The following is a 23,933-nucleotide window of genomic DNA, read 5'->3' as shown; positions in this document are numbered from 1 at the left end:
TTATATTCTTGTATATAGGAGCAGTATTATAGTAGTTATATTCTTGTATATAGGGGCAGTATTATATTAGTTATATTCTTGTATATAGGAGCAGTATTATAGTAGTTATATTCTTGTACATAGGGGGCAGTATTATAGTAGTTATATTCTTGTATATAGGAGCAGTATTATAGTAGTTATATTCTTGTATATAGGAGCAGTATTATAGTAGTTATAATGAGACCCACATGACCGCAATTAGCAGGAGACACCTGAGTGCACATGGTTTTAATCCCTCCTGTTTTTTCCCATTCTGTTTGCTGCAGCTATGGTGAGTGTAATTCCTTATCCAGACTTGTGCTGCTTGGGGGCGACCTTCTCCGCCGGCGGTGCTGGCCGGGTTCTGGTGTGGTGTTTTTGGGTCTGGTCCTGTGGCATGGGGGTCGCAGGGCCGTCCCATGGCCCCCGTTCCCTGACTGTGCACGCCTGCGGGGTTGGTGGCCACTGACTGGCACGGTGTGGACGTAGTGTAGGGACCCATGTGTATCAGATACCGGCACGAGGTACATGGGGCAGTATGGCTTGATCAATTCATACACAAAATTCTGATGTGTTTTTTATTTAGCCTAGGGGCATTAGTATCAGCCATAGGTGTGAGGTGCAGCTCTCTTTTTCTTCCCTGAACCGCATTATAGTAGTTATATTCTTGTATATAGGGGGGCAGTATTATAGTAGTTATATTCTTGTATATAGGAGCAGTATCATAGTAGTTATATACAAAACTAGAGAAAAAGAAGCTGCTAAACCTTATACCTATGGCTGACACTAATGCCTCTCGGCTAAAGTTAAGAACCAACACCAGAATGTTGGTATATAATTTGATCAAACCATATTATAGTAGTTATATTCTTGTACATACAGTAGCAGCTGTAGTATAGTAGTTATTATCTTACACATACTGAGCAGTATTACAGTATCTATGTTTGAGAACATAGCAGACATTACTATAATAGTTATACTCTTCTATATATGGGTCAATTTTCTATCTGTCACATTCTTGTGTATAGATTGCAGTATTACACAGTTGATATTGGAAATATAAAAAAAGCATGTTTTATCCTTGAGATATTATATGTTTTACCATATCATTTAGGAATGATTAGTGGAGCAGAGCTGTTAGTATCAATTACAACATCCACTGACAATTATATGTGTGTCTTTGTCTGTGTCTCAGCATCTAGATTGTAGTTTGTTGTGCCAACAACATGATTACTGGCTACTACATGTAAATTACTATTGCAATGTCTCTATGCAGGGTCAGATTCACATATCGATCCACCCTGCTCAAGTTACATCTGCTGTGAGCTGTAATCTCCCATGATCCTTAGCAAAGAGTAAACATTATTGTTGATTGCCGCTGCAGCAGTTTACTACAGGGCAGTCGGTACGTTGGTCCCTCTCTCTCTCTCTCTCTCTCTCTCTCTCTCGTGTCTTGACCGCACTGCTGAAGTAATAGAGTGAAATGAGACAAGACTAGAGAGCAAAACAAAATGAAAAAAATCTCCTCCGTCCCTGAAGATGTTGTATTATATCAAGCCAAACCCTAAAGACGCTTGGTTTTCTGTTTAGAGACTGCCTGAGCTGTATGATGACATTACATTGTAATCCTGATATTCTGATTTTCTCCGCAGGTACGGGGAGATGTAACATGATGTTCAATAAAGCATACACAACAATATTACACGATTTCTCCCTCGACTCGTTCATTTATTTCATTTGCCGTATAATACAATGTAAAAACATATCTGTTCTCTTATTCATCTGTGAAATAAAGAGCAAAGTAAATATGACAACACTTCCTGTCGTCAGAACATCCTCATCAATGTCTACATATAACCTAACATGAGAATAGGTTAGATGTGAGTATTGATGAAGGTGGTGATGCTTCTCTATAACAAGCAGAAGTTCCAGAGCCCCAAATAAGAAGGGTTGTCATAGGGACGTCAAAGATAACAGTGAAACAAAGGTATCTTTGTGTACAGTGAGCGGTAGATCTCGTGGCTGCCGTGCTTGCCTTGGAGCATGGGAGCCAAGATCTGGTTGATGCTATGAATTAGGTGGTGAGGCTCTATACAGGGTACCCTCTAAACGTAGGGCTTTGGCGGGACAACCCAGAGGCTGCTGATTGGCCGATTAGGAAGGTCCTTGTGACTACATTAACACATTAACACTCAGACAGTGGCAGCGGCAGGGTGGAAAGGGGGGTGAGTATAGGTTTAGTTTCTATTTGACTGCCGAATGGACCCCACACCAAATTGATACCCTTTAAAAACTCTGAGAATTCCAGATCATAGGCACATATATCATCCTATGTGTCTCATAAAATATTTTAGAAATTATTTCTGCAACCATATAAATGGTCACCTTACCCAAAACGAATCTGCCCCTGAGGAGGAAGTTCTTGATGGATCATATGTTCTCAATGAGGCCCCGAAATACCGGGGCAGTGTTTCTAATGTATTAAACGCAGCCTGATATCCAAACACTGCTGCAGAGCTTTGTAGCAGGGGAAAATAGGACTTTAAGTCATTTGTTAATGATGGATCTGACTCCACCCCTGAGGAGCAAGCTCTGTCTGAAAGAAAGATAACACCTTCTCAAAGAGCTCCTGCACTACTTGGGTAGTGTTTATACTGTATATAGCTTGTCTAAAACGGCTGAAGAACCTGCTAGCAGGGGAACTTTGTATTAGTTGGTTATAATAGATAAGACTCTGCCCTCGAGGACCATTTCAAAGTGTTTTTATCAAGTGATTTTTAATGTATGTAGCAAACCCCCTTTAGGTAGGGGCTTTCATATGAATTTGTAGTTATAGATATGAACCCACCCCCAAGGAGAAGGCAGTAGTTGAAAAATGACTCAGACCTTCTCTAAAAGGTCCCTTAGTGGGTAGGGTTTATGTTTGTAGTGGGTAGGGTTTATGTATGTATTCACACGTTGTAAGACACCGGCCATTCCGTGACTCCAGGTCATGGAACTGCCGGTGTCAGAAAAGATCTTCCTGGCTGGTACTGGATTATCTTTACTGCCACTGAATTTGGATGCGGACGTACCGTGCGTGTCCGCATGCAAATTCCCCGCTGGTCACAATGGGGCGTGCGGTTGGAGCCGCTCGCTCCATAGTGTGCACTGACAGGTTTTCTGCAGCCGCTATTTAATGAATAGCAGCTGCACAAAACTGACATGTCAGTTTCTTGCAGCGTGGCTAGGGATCTCGGGTGGAGTGTATACCATGGGGGAGATTTATCAAACTGGTTTAAAATAGAACTGGCTCAGTCGCCCCTAGCAACCAATCAGATTTCACCTTTCATACCTCAAACACTCTTTGTAAAATAAAAGGTGGAATCTGATTGGTTGCCAGTTTCACTTAACACCATAATTGATAAATCTCCCCCCATGTGTATACCTTAGAAGGCAGCACTACGTAAGTTCCGAACTGAACTTACTTAGTGGGAACATGGCCTAAAGCTTCATATACATGATTTCCTTGCTGAAAATTAAGCTATGTTTGGGGCGAGGAGCTGGGACGCAACTGGAATAAACAATGGAAGAGCAGAGAACAGCCGACTGGGCCATATAGAGGCAAGTTCTGTATATTCGGCTTTTTGTGGTTCCGGAGAACAACGGTCATACTAGTATTATTTATATAGCCATTTATTGGCAGGTATGGAACACATATGGCTATTATATTTATATAAATTTCCCACACTACTTTCATTCCTTGTCCTGATTAATCCTCTGAAGTCGCATTCAGAGCAATCAGACTAAAATGCTGAGAAAAGCCGCAGTTATTTGACACAGCGGATTACGTGCTGCTGAAATTGTCGCCGTTCGTACTGTATGTCTACATCACAGATGGGTAGCTGACAAGAAAAGTGACTAACGCTGTCATTGACGTCCGTGAGATCAGGCATATAGGGGGCCGCGCGTGTGCTGACTCATCCCATTAGCTGTGACATTGACCTCCTTTATCACATCTATTTCTACATCTTCAGTTCAGTCTGAGGTTTATCATTTGTGCAGTTAGAAAACCATCAGTATTCATTTGAAGAAAAAGTTACCGAGAACTGGTGACAGCAGAAGCCGGGATAAACAATGTCCAGCCAGAGTGGGATGTGACCCCCCGGCCCCCGACCTTTCCACTATCCCAGCAATATAGCAATAACAGCACGCGGGGTTTCGGAACAACTGAATACTGCTACATGGAGATCTAGGGGTATGGCACACAGATACATGTGAGGGTCTAGAGCAAAGAAGTAATGGTGCTTTAGTTCTAGAGCTATGAAACACTGGCACTTTGGGTTCTAGACCAATGATATCATAGAGTGATAACAGGCAATGTAATGGCACACATCATAGTGATACCTGAACAATTAGAATTCTAGACCATGCTGATACTTGGGGTACAGGATAATGACACCTGGGGTACAGGATAATGACACACGGATACTTAAGGTACAGGATAATATGCTGACACTTGGGGTACAGGATAATGACACTGACACTTGGGGTACAGGATAATGACACCTGGGGTACAGGATAATGACACTGATACTTGGGGTACAGGATAATGATACTTGTGGTACAAGATAAAGACACTGATACTTGGGGTACAGGATAATGACACTTGGGGTACAGGATAATGACACTGACACTTTGGGTACAGGATAATGGCACACTGATACTTGGGGTACATGATAATGACACTGACACTTGGGGTACAGGATAATGACACTTGGGGTACAGGATAATGACACTGACACTTGGGGTACAGGATAATGACACTTGGGGTACAGGATAATGACACTGACACTTGGGGTACAGGATAATGACACTGACACTTGGGGTACAGGATAATGACACGCTGATACATGGGGTACAGGATAATGACACTGACAATTGGGGTACAGGATAATGGCACACTGATACTTGGGGTACATGATAATGACACTGACACTTGGGGTACAGGATAATGACACTGACACTTGGGGTACAGGATAATGACACGCTGATACTTGGGGTACAGGATAATGACACTGACACTTGGGGTACAGGATAATGACACTGACAATTGGGGTACAGGATAATGACACTGATAATTGGGGTACAGGATAATGACACGCTGATACTTGGGGTACAAGATAATGAGAATACTTCTTATTAAATAACATTGTGCTGCCCACAGACTTTATAGTGAAGTCAAATGTAGAAAATCTGGACAAATCCTTCAGGCACATTAGTTCTGTACAAGTGAGAATGCAGCAAAGGATGCTGGGAAGGCTGCAAGCAAAATCTAAATATATGGTCATCACCAGGCAGAACTCACAAACCAGTGCACAACCCCTCACCTGAGAAGTAATATAAGACATACAGGGTTACATCCCAACATGAAGCTGTGACTGCCGCGATGTCACCTGCTCCTCACATGACATCACTCCAGCAGCGTGCACCTCCATGGTACACATAGCATTAGGACATGGCCATCCGATTCAAGGCAATTGCAGCATCATTTACTGATCCTAATACAATCATCTCACAATTCATTTTTATCACCTTTCCCACAATCCCACAGTTATCAGGCAGTGTCACCCATAGCTCTGTCCGTTCGGGTTTCTGTGGCATCATTCTGTAGTTGCCAACAAATGAAATATTTTTCTCTGAATACTTTTTCTTGCCAGGATGTGACTTGTTATAGGGGAAGGATTTGTAGGGGTTTGACTTGTTATGGGGGAAGGATCTATAGGGTTGTGGCTTGTTATGGGGTAGCGATCTGTAGAGAATGGCTTGTTATTAGATAGGCTCTGCAGGGGTGTGGCTTGTTGTTAGCTAGGACCTTTGAGGTGTGGCTTGTTATGGGGTATGATCTTTAGAGGTGTGACTTATTAGTGTGTTGGATCTGTAGGGGTGTGACTTGTTATGGTGAAGGATCTGTAGGGGTGTGGCTTGTTATGGGGAAGGATCTGTAGGGGTGTGGCTTATGGGGAAGGATCTGTAGGGGTGTGGCTTGTTATAGGGAAGGATCTGTAGGGGTGTGGCTTATGGGGAAGGATCTGTAGGGGTTTGGCTTGTTATAGGGTAGTATCTGTAGAGGTGTGGTTTTCTATAGGGTAGGATCTGTAAGGGTTTGGCTTGTTAAAGGGTAGGGATCTGTGGGGGTGTGGTATGTTAGGCAGGGTCTGTAAGGGTGTGGCTTGTTATGAAATAGGATCTGCAGGGGTGTGGCTTGTTATTAGCTAGGACTTTGGGGGCGTGGCTTGTTATTAGGTAGTATCTGTAGGGGTGTGGCTTGTTATTGGGTATGATCTTTAGAGGTGTGACAAGTCACTTCTTTGAGTGGAGAACGCCGGCAGTAGAGGAGCGCACTCTCTCCCATAGACGGACTATGGCACACTGAGGCTATGAAATTCCGCCTGAATTACCCTTACTGTTCATCCTGATCTTCCTGAGCTTAGGATATGTATTTAGAGGGTATTGTTACCAGTGTGATGCTGGCCTGTAATTGTAAGCAGTGAGTGGAGGAGCTGGGCCTGCAGGACTGGATCACAACGCACACAGCTAAACACTATGAATAAGTTATGACTCTCATTACAATGTGCGTCTCCGGCTCTGCGCCTCATTTTACATTTTTATTTTCTCCAAAGATAAATTAAAATAAAAACTAATTTGTTGATTGAATTCACACGACTGTCAATCTTCATTCATTACACTATGTAACTGTATCAATGAGGTAGAACACATAGAGGCGGCTATGAATAAGACCCAGCTGGTTATAGGAAAACCTGCAGTATTCCCCACCAGCATTGCAAAATAAAATGAAGGGGGAGGTATTTTTTAAAATAACTACTTGCAGAAGGGTGATGTATGCAGTATAACTAGTACAGTGTAGGGGCATACTGTGTCTCTCCGAAAATAAGACCTACAAAGAAAATAAGCCATAGGGCTTTTTTCAGAGGGGAAAAAAAATATAATAATAATAATAATAATAATTAAAAATATATACATAAATATATTATATATATACACACTGTATATAAGACCCTGTGTTATTTTTAGACAGACATGATAGATAGATAGATAGATAGATAGATAGATAGATAGATAGATAGATAGATAGGAGATAGATAGATAGATAGATAGATAGATAGATAGATAGATAGATAGATAGAAAGATAGAAGATAGATAGATAGATAGATAGATAGATAGATGTACAGTAGATAGATAATTGTATACTGTATGTATGTGATGAGTATGTACCTTGCAGTATCAGGGTCTGGTATAGTAAGGGTCTCTGTTCTCAGCCTTCAGGCCTAAGGTAACACAACATTTCCAAACTCACATTGAATTCCTTCCATTTAAATAGATTGATAAATGGAGATGTGTGAGGGGCGGCGCGGGTCCCCTGCTTATGTCGGCCATCACTTCTATCTCCCATCGGTGTTTACTAACCTTGTTTAAAATGAAAAGCTGTCAAAAGCTTGAAAGCAAATCCGTTCTGGAGATGGGGAAACGTGAACCGGCACTAACCCTTCTCCCTTTATTGATTTCCAAGTCCCCTAAGTTGAAGTTATTCTTAGTTAATGGGACTGAACTTCACATTGACATGAAAGGATGGTGATGTGATTTATAGGGGTTTCTACAAGTAACCCTATGATGTGCACTGCTCCCGGGGATGGGGGGATATCCTATGATGTGCACTGCTCCCGGGGATGGGGGGATATCCTATGATGTGCACTGCTCCCGGGGATGGGGGGATACCCTATGATGTGCACTGCTCCCGGGGATGGGGGGATACCCTATGATGCGCACTGCTCCCGGAGATGGGGGGATACCCTATGATGCGCACTGCTCCCGGGGATGGGGGGATATCCTATGATGTGCACTGCTCCCGGGGATGGGGGGATATCCTATGATGTGCACTGCTCCCGGGGATGGGGGGATATCCTATGATGTGCACTGCTCCCGGGGATGGGGGGATATCCTATGATGTGCACTGCTCCCGGGGATGGGGGGATACCCTATGATGTGCACTGCTCCCGGGGATGGGGGGATATCCTATGATGTGCACTGCTCCCGGGGATGGGGGGATACCCTATGATGTGCACTGCTCCCGGGGATGGGGGGATATCCTATGATGTGCACTGCTCCCGGGGATGGGGGGATATCCTATGATGTGCACTGCTCCCGGGGATGGGGGGATATCCTATGATGTGCACTGCTCCCGGGGATGGGGGGATATCCTATGATGTGCACTGCTCCCGGGGATGGGGGGATATCCTATGATGTGCACTGCTCCCGGGGATGGGGCGATATCCTATGATGTGCACTGTTTCCGGGGATGGGGGGATATCCTATGATGTGCACTGCTCCCGGGGATGGGGGGGATATCCTATGATGTGCACTGCTCCCGAGGATGGGGGGTGATCCTATAATGTGCACTGCTGCTGGGGATGGGGGGTGATCCTATAATGTGCACTGCTGCTGGGGATGGGGGGATATCCTATGATGTGCACTGCTCCCGGGGATGGGGGGATATCCTATGATGTGCACTGCTCCCGGGGATGGGGGGATACCCTATGATGTGCACTGCTCCCGGGGATGGGGGGTGATCCTATAATGTGCACTGCTGCTGGGGATGGGGGGTGAGCAGCAACTACTCCAGGAAATGATTGTAGACAACTATGAACTGGAGTTCAGTCGTCTGCACCCTTCTATCCAGAATCTGTTTCTCCAGAGATACAGTACTTGAGTTAGTAATAGAACAACGGAGCGACAGTGAAGACTGACATAAAAGGCTGGCAAAGCATGAGAGTCTTTAAGAGGGGATCCTCTATATTACCTTTACACCACCTGTGTACAGCTGCGGCACGTTCACATTCAGTGGCAGAGAATCCTGGGGTGCTCACATTGTATGGTCAGCTCTCCAGTCACACTACACAGTGACATGATACTGACTGAACTGTTGCAAAGCAAAGAGCATTGTCTCCTTGTAAGCATGCATAGTTAATAATAAAATATGCCTAAATATTTATAATTAGCTTAAGTTAATTGCACTCATTTGATATACAGCCTGCAAAATTCATATACATTGCAGATGTAAAATGTATCCAGTATTATCAAACTAAACACACATAAGATATCTAGTTGTGATAGTAGCTCAAGCTGCTGGTGATAGATTCCACAGTGCAGCCCATACTAAGCCCAGTAAGAAAACACATAAAAACAAAGCCAATAACTGTCCCAACATGTTTCCCTCAAATACTCCAGCTTCATCAGGGGAAGAGAAACTGGCAATAAAAGGAAAACATAAGTAACATGACATTAATCAGTTATAATGCAAGTAAATAATAACAGTTAGGTACCACCTAAGCCCCTTTCTGTGACCCCATATCCAGAATAAGAGGATACTGTACCCCAGACACAGGGTCACCGTAATGCTATGTCTTTAATGCTACAGTAAGTAAAAATAAGTAACTAACAAAAGTGTAGTTGAATGTCACACTTACAAGGAAGGAAGTAGCTAACTTCTTCTCCTAGCTAGGTTTCTATCAGAATTATTATACAGTAGCTGACAGTCTTAGATATTTCCTAAAATTTCAGTACATCATATAAATGTTTGGATATGTACTGTATATAGAATTAATAAAGGGAATAACATACGGGTGTATAAATCTTGCAAGGGAGTTCAATGTGCCATCATCAATAAGGGGGAAAGTGCTTGTAACTTCTCCTGGTATTCTTCGGCTTACTAGTTATCTAGCAAAAATCTTAGTTTAAAAAAAAAAAATCATATGGTTTCAGAAAGTTATATAGATTTGTAATTTACTTCTATTTAAAAATCCCATACTCATACTTACCAGCTGCTGTTTGTCCTGCAGGAACTAATGTTTTCTTTTCAGTCTGACTGCGTCAGGAACTGTCCAGAACAGGAGAGGTTTTGCTACTGCTCTGGACAGTTCCTGACATGAACAGAGGTGGCAGCAGAGAGCACTGTGTCAGACTGGAAAGAATACAGCACTTCCTGCAGGACATACAGCAGCTGATAAGTATGGGAAGACTTGAGATTTTTTAAATAGAAGATAATTACAAATGTATATAACCAGTTGATTTAAAAGAAAAAGATTTTAATATTACACTGTTCCTATGAAAGGTGTCGGCTGTAAACCTTTTCCACTATGGCTCTTCAGCTTACCTAAGAGAGCACGGCTGTAATATTGATTTTTTTTTTTTTTTCAGGCAATGTAAAAAAAAAAATACATATTAAAAAAAAAATCTTTCCAGTCGAAGACTGAGCTGCTGAAAATACATTGCACTGGGAGCCCCGACTATACCCAGTACGCTGGCAAGTAGTGCGTATTTTGCTGTCACCGTGCCCAGAAATGCCAATCTGTCAGTTCAAGGCAGAAACGGAATATTTAAGCTTTTACTTACAATCGGTGGGACTGACAGACCATACAAGCAGGCAGGTGACAATCAGCCTTACAGGGCCATTGATTTATTCGTTTCATCCCTGCTGTTATCTGTGGACTAGGAGGTACAGACATGGCCGCGTCTGCTTCGGATCAATACAGGATTTCTCAAACCCTTTACAATTATGAAGAATATATTCACTCTGTTCTTCCAGAAAAAACATATATATATAACCCTGTAGATGCTGGATTTATAATACCGGTCTTATATTGATTTCTTTGCATGAGCCTGTGGCATTTCTGGTACGGGGCATCAACTAGGATAGGGAAGAACATGTATTGTGATGTAGAGGTCAAGAGGGGATTAGATGAAGTTTAAGTAGAGGTCTAGAGGAGGTCCATTAGGATAGGAGAGCTTATGTAGTCTTATGAAAAGGTCTAGATGAGGTCTGTTAGGATGGGGGGCTCGGGTAGTCTAATGCAGAGGTCTATCGGAAGTCTATTAGGACTCGTGTGGTGTAATGTAGAGATTTCGAAGATTTTAAGAGAGGGAGCTTTTAAGCAATAGTCTAATGTAGAGATAGAGCAGGGATGGGGAACCTTTGGTCATTCAGATGTTGTAAAACTACAATTCCCATCATTCCTGGACAGCCAAAGCTTTGGCTGTCCAGGCATGATGGGAATTGTAATTTTGCAACAGCTGGGGGACCATAGGTTCCCCATCCCTGAGATAGAGGAATGAAGAGCCCATGGGTCTAATGTAGAATTCTACATAAGGATCAGAATCATCTACCTAAAATACAGAATTTGAGTTGAAGTTCAAAAGAGTAACGTTGAGCGGAGAGGCCGAACTGTCCGGGTTCGGCATTGATCATTTGGCATCGGCAAATGACTTCCTATAGCTACTGAGGTTGGATGCATCCCTATCTAGTCCTGCAAAACATGGATACAGGATACAGAGAACTTTAACAAACCCAACAGTTCACCCTCTCTGCTCAACACTACAGCAGAGGTCTCTTAAAATGAGGGGAGACATGTGGTCTAACTTAGAGGTAGAGAGTTTGTCCATGAGGATAGGAGAAGCCATGCAGTCGTATGTAGAGGTCTAGAAGAAGTTTGTTTCTATAGGAGTCTCACATACAGTAGGTCTACTACAGAGGTCTACATGAAGCCTATTATAGGAAAGGAGACCTTATGTGGCTCAAAGTAGAGATCTAGAAGACATAAGGTAAAGGAGTTTAGTAGTCCAATGTAGAGAAAAGGAGGCCTAGTGTCTAGAAGAGGTTAGTTTTGTAGAATAGGTAACACATACACTGTACACTAGAAGTCTTAAAGAGGTCTGTTTGAAGAGGACAGCCATGTGGTCTAACGTAAAGGTCAAGGTAAGGTCAGTTATGAATGAAGAGGGGGCTCACATAGTCTAGTGCAAAGGTCAAGAGGAGGTCCATTAAAACAGGAGGCCCATGTGGTCTAATATGAAAAAGAGGCTAGGTAGGATAAGGGATTCAGATATTTTAATGTAGTGTTGTAAAGGAGGACTTTTTTCGGAAGAACAGATCATGTGGCCTAGAAGAAGGTTCACGTTGTCTAATGCAGAGATTTAGAAAAGATCCAACAGAAAAGGAGAGCCCATGTAGGCTAATGTAAAGGTCTAGAAGAAGTCAGCATAGCAGCCATCATGTAGTCCAACATAAAGGTCATGAGAAGGTCCAATAATTAGAAAGTCCATATTATTTTAGTGGTCAATGCGAGATCAATTAGGAAAGTAATAGTGATGAGCGAATACTGTTCGATCGAATAGTGAGATATTCGAATATTCGATATTCGTACGAATATCCTGCGAATATTCGGCAAATATTCGATAAGCATTCAAATCCCCCCAGCTTCCGGTTTCACCCTCCAAATGGTCAAATAGATGTTTTTCACTAATTGAATACTTGTTCCCGTAGACTTTAATGGGATCGAATATTCGATCGAATATTCGCGGGATCGTCGTACGAATATCGAATATTCGAATATTCGAATATCTCACTATTTGCCCATCACCAGAAAGTAAGACTTAGTGCTCAGATACACAGGTAATAAGGCTGGTCAGAGAAGATATGGGAACCTATGTGGTCTAATTATGTTGGAAGTAAATAATTTACTATAGGATGGCCATATGATCTAATGTAGACACTCAAAGGAGATCTGTTAGGATAGGGAGTCCCCTGAGGTTAGTTGAATTACAATATGGAGTCAAAGAGGATAGGATAGCGGATAGGGGTGCCCAGGTAGTACAATGTAGCGGTAAAGATGAGGTCTGTTAGGGTTAGGAGCCACAAAGTCTAATGTAGAGGTCCTGGAGACATTTGTTAGTATAGTGGAGCCCATGGGACTAACGTCAAGAAAAGATCTGTTAGGAAAGGGAAGGCCACATGGTTTAAAGTAAAGATTAAGAGGAAATCAATTAGACAAAGTGTAGCCTTGTAGTTTACTCTGTAATTTAATGAGGAGGGGTCCCATGAGATAGGAGAGCCCATGTAGTTTAATGTATAGGTCAAACGGAGATCGGTTAGGATAGGGTGGCCATATAAACTAAAAGGGAGGCCAAGAGGAGGTATATATGAGACTTATGGGGAGTTAATTGTCTAACACAATTGGGGAATTTTAGTGTCGTATTCATCACCACTGAAGTGATGCAGAGCTTTCCCATCTACTACTCTTTGTGGTTAGATTTTAGCTCAGCACCAATTATAATTCATAAATTACCAACGCATTTCGGATACATTCTACATCTTTAATTGTGACCTTGATGAAGGACATGAAACGTGTTCAAAATGCGTCGGACCTGTATGGTTTCAAATATGTGCTGAGATTTTAAAGGATGAATGACATTGTTACCCTATGAGTAGGGTGTACTTTTCTAAGCTGTAGATCCGGGCTGATTGGGGTAAGGGACAATTTAATGATTCGGCTTTTTCAAGTCTATTCCTATAAACACAGATACTCCATCAAAATCTGAAGGACCCCTTTAAAAGTTTAAACGCCCTTTAAGAACCTTGAAGTAATACATCTTTGGCATGTAACCACCAGTATTAAATACAGAATCTTAAACTGGAATTACCTCATATAACCTCAAAATACTCTTTCCAATACATACAAATCATTTTCCCTGAAGAAACCCAATACCGGACAATTATAGTAAAGTATGCGTCTTATATTCACAGGTGTGTGTTTATGTTTTACATAGCGCTCAACCAAGCGCTGTGTGACTAATGTTCTTACGTGTGGAGTACAATGCAGCCCACTGGAAAAGTGAGAAAAAAAAGCTGAAATGGCTAAATTACCCCGAGAAAATCCTATAGCACAAAACACTCCGTTTAGTGGAAGAAAAGGCGCCTCAGTGTGGGACGTGCTGTTTCCGTACATTCAATTTATCTTGTAGATCTACTAAGCTACTCGTATTATTCCTTCAATGTACACGTGGAATGTCCATAAACCCCCCAAAATAAATCAGATTTTTTTTTGGCTGCAATTAGAAAGGACATCCATCAAGAGCGGGCGTCTGCAGAGGTCTATGAGGAGAGGGGCTGCATGGTGGTTAGCCAAATTCCCTTTTCCATGGACTAGGTGAGGATCTCCATCTTGTCAAAGGCAAGTATTAGAGGGTTGACTTAGGGCCCTATTACCCAGGGCAATTATCTACCAAACAGGCCAACATGTAGTTAGGCCTGCAAACTACTGACGAACAAGCAAACGCCTATTTGTGTTGCTTTCACTAATCAAAAAAAATCAATGCTAGTTGGCCACACATTTTTTGTGTAATAAGAGACATGCGGCTGATGAGTGATGGTAGCAAAGAGCCTTATAAATGATCTAACAATTGCTTGCGGCCTCCCTCTTACCACATGCTTGAGCCTTGTAACAGGCTACGTACAATATACGAGTGTCGGTGGCCAACTGAAGCTTTCCCAAACATTGAGATCTACTGTAAGTTTCGGCCTTGTTCATAAAAGGATAATCTGAAAGGCGCACATATATGTCTGTCACCTCCTTGTGAAGCCATTTGGCCTAGAGCACTTGCTCCGAAAAAAAGGGACCAAAACTAGAAGCTTAACTACAAGCTCCTGGGTCCTGATGCTAATTCAATGGCTCAGCTCCCGAATTGCTGGTCATTCATAGTGCTGAAGTCCTCATATGGGGCAGTGGGATCTTTTAGACCCCATCAATATGGAACTGCTACCTCTTCATTCCTTATAGATAGGTCAATGACAAGAAACCAAATCAACCCAAACCAACCACTAGGACACAATTCAATTTGGCACATAATGGAGAAACTGGTACAAGAGCGAAGGATTCTCATGGGGATCAAGGAGACAGACAAAGAGAAATGAGGATGTCCACATAAGCGAGGCAACATCCTCTTATAAAATCATCAATAACTAATTTTAAAAAAGTGTGGAATATTATATTATATCATATTCATGGTCAGCACATTCTCGAAAAGCATTGTTCAACCATGAACATCCAAGAAAACTCAACCTTCTTTTTTAACAATCTATTGTAGAATGAAATAATATGCTAAGGATGACATTATAAAATATAAGGGTCTGTTTACACTATGGAATCGGCGGCAAAATTCCACTTGGAACCCTGGCCCGTGGACGCCAAATCGTGCCTGCTATCTCTTTCAATAGGAGGCCTTGTGCGCCTCTGCTCTCAACTTCTCTCCGCTCAAAGAATTGACATGCCTTAGGTGGCCATGGTGGCTCTGTCACTGGTTTTTCCTTAGACTACTTGTTGGTAGAGACACTCTTCATCAGTAGGCCTTTGGTACTTATGACCTTGTTGCTTATTGATAGGATGTTTTTCTTTGGACCATTAGCTGGTACAGAGGCTCCTCTGGTCAGATCGGATCAGGCGGGCTAGCCTTTGTTTCCCACACAAAATAGCTGTAGGTACTACACTTCATACGAGGAACACGCCACATGACCAGACATTTTTTTTTCCTGCTTCCAAAACATTTGCTTCAAGAACCGGCATCTTAATGTAAGAGCTGATTGGTATACAGCGTATACATCGCAGTGATGTTGAATAAACATATCGACATCTGGCAACTGCTAAAAATACGCACAGATTAACACTACGAAATTTATAGCATTTGGCAAATTGGTGTTCCTGCACGTCTAGGTGTGAAACCGCTGACACAAATTAATACATACGTATGACCGCACATACAATAGTGTGATAGATGTGATGGATCAACAGATACACAGATATGACATAGTTAGAGAGATAGATACTTTTCACTTTTGAAATAACGCCCTATATCTATCATGTGCTGATTCTCAATGTCTGATTTTCAATTTCATGGGAAGCCACTGGTATGCGTGTGGGGGAGGAAAGTGATTGAGAAAACCCATCAGATAGATAGATAGATAGATAGATAGATAGATAGATCGATCGATCGATCTTTGATCAACCAAACATCTATCATAAATAAAATCACCATGTTGATTTTATAATGTCACAGATCATAATCCAGGATACCCTGGGTTCATCTTATATGTTTATAATAAATTTTGATACCTAGATGCCTGGGTAGGAGCATCTCTAAAACAGTCCATCTTGTGTAGTGTACCCAGTATACAGTGGTTGGTACCTTCCAGAAGTTTTCCAAGGAGGGACAACTGGTGAACGTACCTGGGAAAGAGATGGCACCAGGATGCACTATGGGAAGAAGACCAAATGGCGGGGGCAGTGTGATGGAAACCTTGTGTCCACCTACCTAACCATCATACACACCAACCCCCCCCCCCCCCCATTCCTGCCAGTGGGACACCCCAATGGCAGTGGTCAGTAGGAGAATGCCCCGGGGGGGGGGGGGGGGCACACTATAGACATTGTTCAGGGATGAGGAACACGACAAAGAGATGAAGGTGATTCGGCCACCAAATTTTCCAGATCTCAATCTACAGTAATCGATTATGTGTGGCATGTGCTGACGTCAGATACCACAGGATACACCACTGGTCTGGTGGAGTTTGGGCCTGAATGGGTCACAGCTGTTTTGGTGTCTCGAGGACGAGTTGCACAGTATCAGACAGGTGGTTCTAGTATTATAGCAGAACAGGTATAGATTTTTTAAGTGGTTTTACTTCTCTCATGCACCTTGTCTTTCCTATAACATATGTAAGAATAAGGCAATGCAGGGCCATATTTACAGCTCATGCTGCCCTCTGCATTAAGACCAAGTGCTTCTCTGTTTAGTCAATGGAGGTCATCTATCAATGCAATTACTCCAGTTCTGTATTGTACTTGCAAAGAATGAGATGGTGTTTTCCACAAATGGCATTTGTATGAAAGTCTCCGGCCTTACTGTTATGTCGTTTTAATACAATTGTGAGACACTATTCATCATGGGAAAACGGAAGTGATGCCGCTGTTGTATTAAAGTGTTTGCTAGGGTCGGGTATAATAGGATAAGAAATGTAAAAAGTATTAATATTTTAAAAATGGCAGAAATTCATGGCAAATCCATAGAAAATCTACCTTAAAATTCATAATACACACAGAATGCAATTCATCTATGGATATATACATGTTTGTATGTATGTATATATGTATTCATAAAAAATCCCCAAATTTCCACCTCTAAAAAGAAATTGTGGCGCTCTATAAATCCACAGTGTACTTTCTAATATTGTAATATCAGCATATCTCCCAGACATAGCATTGCCCAACAGACATGCCCTGTTAGGGAACACCTTGCGTCCCCAGATTTTTGTATAGCTCAGCTAGTACATCATTCTTCATACATGACACTTTTTATTTTATAGTGTAATCCAATTAGACATACTATACGATTTTAACCGCACATGACCCACAAAATGATTCCTTTAATAATACCACATGATATAGACTGTTGAAAAAAAATGGTGCCATTTACAGCTCAAATAATACCGCTATGTCTGTGCTTAAAGAACAAAATCATATAGGGAGGCATTTATTAAGTCCGGCGTTTTTTACGCCGGACGTAAAAATGCCCCCGCAGCTCCGGCGCTACGGAGATTTATGTAGAGGCGGACTGCCTCTACATAAATCCCGTGCGCGCCGTTGCGCACCGCCGAAAACCTACGGCAGCTGAGGACTGGAGTAGGTTTTCGGCGTACATTTTGGCGGAACGGATGATAAATCGCGCGGACTCTGAGTCCGCGCCCTCCGTTCCGCCCACTTTCCGCCCCTTTTCCGCCCCCTTTCCAGCCCCCTGGCGTACTCGGCGGAAAGTGCCGATTTGCGAATATTTTATTCGCAAATCGGCCATTTGCGTATAAAAAAATACGCAAATCGGCACTTTCCGACGAAAATCATCCGTTCGCCGGATGATACATGTGGCCCATAGTATTTTCATACTTTGTCTAGAAAAATTATACAAATACATTAGACCTCAGATAATATCTTCAAATTGTGCTGATTTTAATTCTTTTTCCCCCCAAATAATTCTCCATACATCAAGCAGAAACAGTAATACCTCGACTAGCTCCAGGTTGCAGTCTCCATTTGTACAGAAGCTGATAATGCTACATGCTGTACATGCAGAAGAATACCAAGCTTTATGAGGAAGGGTAGCCTGTGCGCACCATAGGCTATAGCTATGTTAAAGCGAATGTACCATTAGTACATTCGCTCTAAGCTCTGCACATGGATAGAACGACACAGACGTGGGGTAGCCGGTGCCACGGACCTTTTTTTTTTTTAACTGCCGGCCCAGTTCCCGCATATGGCTCCATTCTATTCCCTGAAGCACTGGAGGCGGGCCGGCCCGCCCCCAGCGGGAGGACACCCCCGCCCCTCTATGACGTGGCTCCATTAGAATCAATGCTGGACGGTTTCTAGGAATAGAAGAGCGCTGAACGTGGGAACTTGGCCGGGGTCAAAAAAAGGACCATGGCGCCGGCTTCCCCACGCCGTCACTGTTCTACCCATGTGAAAAGTATTAATGGTACATTTGCTTTAAGTGTGCCGCTGCATGTATTGTATGTATTCACTAAATATACTGTATGTGCACATTCAGAACATACTGTAAACATACCCACTCACTACATACATATGTGCAATGACTACTTAGACACTTAAAGGCATGGCATTACAGACTAGAGTAAGGCTGATGCGGCTTGTATAATCCTGGTACAGTAAGTAGCGTTGAGCAGATCTGTCTATGTTATCCAAGCCTGAACGCTGTGCGTTTGATTTCCCTTGGATGCAGAATTCGGATGCCACCCTAGGGAGTCCTGGAAAACATGGATACAGCCATAGGCCATCCTAGGCCGTCATCAAACTTCTGCAGCCGTGGGAAATCAAACACAAAGTGTTCAGGTTCCAACGATGCCGCCGAACTCAAGCATTTTGACAGAACCTCTCAATACTAATAGTAAGCAGCAGAAGCCAAAAGCTAGGCCGCAAGACGGCATCGTTGCTCTTGGCAACAGCAAAACCACTGATTATAATAGCCCCACCCTTCACGTCTACCTATGATACAGAAGTGAGTCATGGGGCAAATCTAACACATGTCCATTATAATGGCAGTATCTTCCTATGTTACAGAGGTGCATTTGGGCCCAGTCAGGCATAAGGGCCTGAGGATGACTTCTACCTGTGCCCGCTCTATAGTTAACCCTCCAAAGTAATAGGATCACCTATGAGTTGTTCCCAATGACACATCTGTACTTGTGCTATGAGGTAAGAGACCTTTGTAAGAGTCCCCCCCCATCATGTCATAATACATACAAGGAGGCTAGTATTATATATAAGAGTCTATAAGGCTTCAGGGCCTAGGCGAGACTGTAACTCTTCATCTAACATTTTATAATAACTCTATAAGAGGTCAAGTCAAGAGACAAGAGTCCTTGCTGCCATTCAATTGTGAGCATTCTAAGATGGACTGGTTGCTAGGGTGGTTAGGCAGATTATCCTTAGCAACTAGTCTTCCTCAGACTCGGCTCATCTACAAAGAAATGGCAGACCTCTTTCATTGCTATTCTCTAGCTCAGATTGCTTTATTAATCAGATTTTTCTAAATATATCCAAAGCTTGTTAAAGTAGATCATGGAGATACAAGAGATAAAGCTGTGACTAGAGATGAGTGAGCTAGCTGAGAGTTCTATTTTACACGAAACTGGCCTGTGACTCCCGCTGCCTGGAGAAGGCGGATGAGGACAGCCTATGGTTGTATCCATGTTTTCTTGACAGTCCTCGGACTACATCCACCTTCTCCAGGCGGCAGGATTCAATCGCTGATTGTTTGGATTCCTGCAAGTTCTCTCATAGTGATGGATGGAGAATAGGGATTTTTAGGGTGATCCCATCATCACTGTTGGGTGGGTGGAGTGGGTGGATTATGGATTTTTATTGGCCCTCTTAATCATCCAATGGAACCTGAAATAGATGATAACAGACATGAATAGATTGAGCTGCCCAGAAGATGACAATAGACAACGGGCCACATGACAATTATTCTGTCCTTGGTATTTCCCATCTATAGGTTTCCTTTCTTAATCCCATTTTTCTTAAAAATACTCAAATCTTATAAATGTAAAACTTGGTGACATGAAAAATAAAGTAGAAGGGGGTCGGGTGGAGTGCACGTACACAATGTTCTAGATCCTCTCACCATCCATTGAAAGTCTACCCAGACCTAAAATAGTTGATAACTATAGATGAGTGAAATGGAGCAGACTCAGGTCCAATAATTCGGCATTTGATTACCGGTGGCTGAAGAAGTTGGATGCCGCCCTAATCCCTAGGGCTGCATGCAGCTTCTTCATGCTCCAGTTGCCCTCATCTCTATTGATAACTCAGCAATGGATTATAGTAAAGTAAAGTAAAGATAAAAAAAAAAAAAAAAACTGATATTTAGTATCGCTGTCCCTTTAAGATCCTCTGAAATTTAAACAAAGTTTAAAGGAGAGGTCCAAGGGGAAGTAAAAAAATCACTACTGGCAGGGGGTGGGGGGAAAATTCAAAAAGCAAATATGCTTACCAGTCCCTGAGCCAGCGCTGTGCCACATCATGGAGCTAATTTAGCCTGCTCAGCCAATCAGTGACTGCAGTGTGTCCCGCCCAAATCACTGACTGGCTAAGCCGTTAGTTGGGTTGTGACGCAGCCAGCGGGGAGCTTAGAAGACAGCCGGTGGAGTCCAGGAGCGGGACGCAGCTCTGCGCGGGCACCTGGACAGGTGACTAAAACCTAGATTTTATTTTCACCCCACCCCTGCCTGTAGTGCATTGATGCAATCCTTATTTTCACCCCACCCCTGCCTGTAGTGCATTGATGCAATACTTATTTTCACCCCACCCCTGCCTGTAGTGCATTGATGCAATACTTATTTTCACCCCACCCCTGCCTGTAGTGCATTGATGCAATCCTTATTTTCACCCCACCCCCTGCCTGTAGTGCATTGATGCAATCCTTATTTTTACCCCACCCTCTGCCTGTAGTGCATTGGTGCAATCCTTAGTGGTCCATCATTAAAATGGACTTTTATGCACCCAATGCTTCCTTTATACCGGTGACACATAAGGATCTGAGTTAGAGTGACGAAAGTAGTTAGGCCAATATGGTTTATCATCATAAGCTGGAGGTCCCCTTTATTAAATAATCTTTTCTGATACGGCGCGTCTCTACTCAGCGTAGTGGTAGCACATGTGTGATCAAGGTTATCCACAAGAGGACCGGCACCAGAGTAATCCAATATGGCAAAATCTCTATACGTCTTCCCATACTATGTTCCACAATGCAAAGCCGGAAGGCTGGATATTAACGCTTTGTGCATTTAGTAAGCATTACACACCAACCACACAGTCGAGAACAGATTCAGCGTCTCCAGACGCTATTTCTCCCAGGTTCCTTAGGTTGGTGAAAATGAGATATGTAAATAAGAAAAGAGGGAGAGAGCTGCAAATCCTAGAATTAGCACAACTCCAATGCAAACCAACCAGACTTCGCAATGGCTGGGCAATGCTTGCAAGTGATGAGGCTTGCAATGCATGTCCCTGCCGGATCACACATCCTGGTCCTATATGTCCCTATGTCCGGCAGCACAACATTGTATAATAATACATGATCATTTGGGTTCATCTCAGCTTAACAACAACAACCACCACCCACCGCAACAGGATAGAGGTTAGATGTGAAGGGGTTAAAAAAACATGCTCATGCTACAGGCAATTTCAATCAAAATCCCCTCATGCAGTATATAGAGAAAAGGAAATAAATAATAAAAGTAGTAATCCTCATCCTGATTTGGGGGACGGAGTGTGATATTATATATATATATATATATATATATATATATATATATATATACACATACATATATACAGCATAAAATTAGAGCATTATGCAATAAATGTAAGATAAATACTATAAATAGAACAACCATTATGTGTATAAAGTACTATAATAAACATAAGGTTTTAAATTTATGAAAAAAATATCTTAAAAAAATAAAAACTGCAATAATCATTGTAATGTTAGGAGAAAACAATACTATAAAAATAAGAAAAAAAAAATAGAAAAATAAAAACAACTACTGTGAACCTTAACCAATTAAGTAAATCCGACACGTAGAGAACTGTATATGTGACACCTTCCTTTCCTTTCTGCTACAGCAGATCTGGGACTTGAAGGTTTCCTAGGTCCCGGACTATATAAGGTCATCCGACATACATAGCTATAACGTAGAGTACCAATAAAAAAAGAAATGGCTTAACCCCTTCTGAGACAGCAACATCTTTTTATGGGGGTCACCTCTGACTTACTTAGCCTTGAATTATTTTTATAGGGCCTGTAATGGTTCCTGACCCATCAAATTTCCTTCGGAAGTGCGATGGTTAAAACCGTTCCCAACTCAACCCGTCCATAGGTACATAAACATATGTCCGGTACCCTCTGCCTTACGACTAGTTCTATGCCAGGCTTTAACTCTCTATGCCCTGAGCCCGTGCCATCCTAAATTGTGCAACTAGGACTGTTGGGTATGGGTACAACCCATGTGAGTAGGGGATCTAGAGCGACCCCCTACTTATCCATCGGAGATGCTCCAGAGACATCCTACAAATCCTATCACTCCACGGGACATTGAAAAATGACCCTACTTGTCTTCGAAGCCCAAGCCTGGAGACCTTACAGCCTCAAGAGCAGCGCTCATCAACCCGTAGACAGTCAAGGAGAAATTGTATAGGTTTTAAGGGGTCGTTCCCAAAAAATAAAAATAAAAAAATTCCCGTCTCAGACCTGTCTACACATTCGTCTTGCAGAACAATATGTAATGTGGTAAGTCTCGGCACAATGATGCAGTGCACTAGAAGCCGGGGATCTGGGCTGCAGAAGGAGACGAGGAGGCTGCGGGAAGGAAGGGAAGGAGCCGGAGCGACCGACCCAATGGGGATGGATGGGAAAGACTTGCAGCAATCGCTTACCATTCTGCAGGCTTCTCCGGGGGGCTCTCCAATCCACAACTGGATAAGTATAAAACCTTCTCTCTGCAAAGACACAGCAGAGCTGTCCTGGTTTTCTGTAAGATGCTGCTCAGGGTTTCCTGGCAGAGCAGCTCGGCAGCACACAACCCCAGCAGCAGGCTCCAGCTCTATCCCCCGTCTACACCAGCAATTCCTAGCTTTTTTTTTTTTTTAATATTCTCCTTTTGCAACGTCGCCTAATTCTGGTACAAGGTGCATGTAGAGCGAGTGGAGGCGCACACACAGGTTACATGAATGAGGAGAAGGGACCAATCCTGCAAATGCTCAGCCTTGACAATCACACATGCATTGAAAGCCAGGCAGTACCACTGAGGGATGGAAGGGGGAGCCTGGGCTTTTTCTTCAGCCTTCAGCTCGCCTTGCCTTGCTGGAAAACACCCACAGGTTGTTCGATCCGGGTCCCTGGCATTCTGTCTTTTTACTATCTGCTGTCTACTCCACATACATGCTGCCTGCTGCATAGGCTGGAGGAGGCTAGAGGAGGCTGGGGGAGGCTAGAGGAGGCTGGAGGAGGCTTACCTGCCTGGACGCGCGGAGTAAAATTATGACTTGTAGGGAATTTAACTGTAATAAAAAATGTTGGAAATGGTCATAGACCGATTACAGAAAGAGTCAGAGGTCACGATATCTATCTATCTATCTCCTATCTTTCTATCTCCTATCTATCTATCTTTCTATCGCCTATCCATCCATCCATCCATCTATTAGAGATGAGCGAACCTAGAGCATGCTCGATTCCATCCGAACCCGAACTTTTGGCATTTGATTAGCGGTGGCCATGGCAGTTTCTAGGGGCGGGCGACCGCACGGGGCGCCAAGAGGTTGGGGGCACTGCTGGCACCCCCAGGACCTCACTTAGCGGCGTGTACTCCCGGCTGTCAGCCCGCCCGCCCCATCACCTGCTCCGACCCCTGTACCGCCCGATGGACTGCAGCTCCGCCCCCCCGGACAGCGCTTGGCCGAGC

At 43.1% G+C, this 23,933-nt stretch overlaps 1 protein-coding gene across 5 annotated transcripts in view; it reads right to left on the bottom strand.

Annotated features, from left to right (window-relative positions):
* The window catches only part of TENM4 (teneurin transmembrane protein 4), an 890,102-nt gene extending 866,869 nt beyond the window's left edge, over nt 1-23,233 (bottom strand). For all 5 annotated transcript variants that reach the window (XM_069969727.1, XM_069969733.1, XM_069969734.1 and 2 more), the window contains exon 1: nt 22,909-23,233. The gene's annotated coding sequence lies outside the window, so the exon portion shown is untranslated. The remainder of the gene's footprint in view (nt 1-22,908) is intronic.
* Between the last annotated feature and the right edge of the window lie 700 nt (nt 23,234-23,933).

Source organism: Dendropsophus ebraccatus, chromosome 5 (assembly GCF_027789765.1).
Source record: "Dendropsophus ebraccatus isolate aDenEbr1 chromosome 5, aDenEbr1.pat, whole genome shotgun sequence".
Classification (NCBI taxonomy): domain Eukaryota; kingdom Metazoa; phylum Chordata; class Amphibia; order Anura; family Hylidae; genus Dendropsophus; species Dendropsophus ebraccatus.
The sequence above is the reverse complement of the archived record's forward strand: the minus strand, read 5'-3'. Positions and strand labels throughout refer to the sequence as shown.